This window comes from Nestor notabilis, unplaced genomic scaffold, assembly GCF_000696875.1.
Source record: "Nestor notabilis isolate BGI_N333 unplaced genomic scaffold, ASM69687v1 scaffold23170, whole genome shotgun sequence".
NCBI classification, from domain to species: domain Eukaryota; kingdom Metazoa; phylum Chordata; class Aves; order Psittaciformes; family Psittacidae; genus Nestor; species Nestor notabilis.
This window is the reverse complement of record NW_009910993.1, coordinates 44,008-45,381: the sequence shown is the minus strand read 5'-3', so window position 1 is coordinate 45,381 and position 1,374 is coordinate 44,008.

Below are 1,374 nucleotides of genomic sequence, written 5' to 3'. Positions count from 1 at the left end.
GCTATTTCTGGTCTGGTTGAGGAAAAGAAGAAGGGGAGGCTGCTCCCGTCCTCCCGTTTGTCCCTGTAATTCCAGCAGTGAACAGGACCAGGCAGCTGGTCCCAGGAATGCGCTTTGGGTACCATGAGAAGAAACACAGACCTGCACCTGGGACTGGGTGAGCATCTTGGCAGGTGCTGAAGGAGACATCAGAGCAAATTAATGACTTAAACTATCGTAATGGTTTGAGCTGTGACTCCTGTGCCAGCCTCGGACTCCTCTGGGCCCACTTTAATGCTGCTCCCAGTTCTTGGACAAGCACCTAAACCGGGGGGTTAAACATACAGCAGCAGAGGGGCTGCCTGGGGTCGTGCCTGGGTCCAGCACAGATCCCAATAAACCCCATGAATTCTCTTCTCTCCCCAGCTCAGCGCTGGACGTGCTCTGTGAGACATCGCACCTACAGCAGCCCACCTCATCCGTGAGCCAGCTGGTGATCTGGAGCAGGACACTTCCTTGCCAAGGGTAGGTGCCCAAATCCTTTGTGTTACCAGTAACAGCAGGGATTTCCCCTGCTCAAAGGACTCTATTCCTTAGAAGAACATGCCTTTCCGTGCTGCTCCAGCTGGGTGGCTGTGGTGGGGTGTCTGCAGGGGAAGCTGAGCATTCCTCACTGCACCAAAACTCTTCTTGTTGGGGCAGGAACTCTGCAGCAGCAGCACTTTGGGCCCATGGTTCAGGGGCTGCTCAAGTAGCTGCCAGCAGGGAACGAGGCACAGAGGAGCCCGTGTTATGCTCATTAAGTTACCGTACCGCAAAGCCGTGCCAAAATTCCCCTGGCAGCTGTACAAGCTGCTGCTGAGACCTGCCGCTGGCCGCCGCCCCCTGCCGCTGCTTCCTGGAGCATGGGATGCAGGCAGGGCTGTGCTGTCGTGTCAGGGCTGCAGTCACGGTCTCTCAGCCCTTTGAGGACCTGGAACTAACTGCTGGAGGCACAAAAGTGGCCCCCAGCTCCCCTCCATGTGGTGCCCAGGGGTGCTTTGGTGGGCTCAGACATACCTGGGCAGAGCGGGGACTCCCCAGCCCGTGCTGGCCGGAGCCTTCCCATGGCCCATCTCTGGCTGGAGAACACACAGCTAAAAGGGACTGGCAATACTGATGCTCCGGGGCTCATCCCATTGCTTGAGGCTCCTCCACTGGCTTCAGAGAGGTCCTAAAGGAGCAAGGGAAATAAAAGTGGGGCTCCTTCCTGGGTGCCCCAGCCGGGGACGCGTGGCTCATGCAGGCAAGCCCAAGCCTCTGCAGAGCAAGTCTGTCTCCAAAGCATTACTCAGTCATTACAGCAGAGGAAAAGAGCTTCCCTTGTCCCAGCCTGTGCTTCGGTTTTACTCTCAG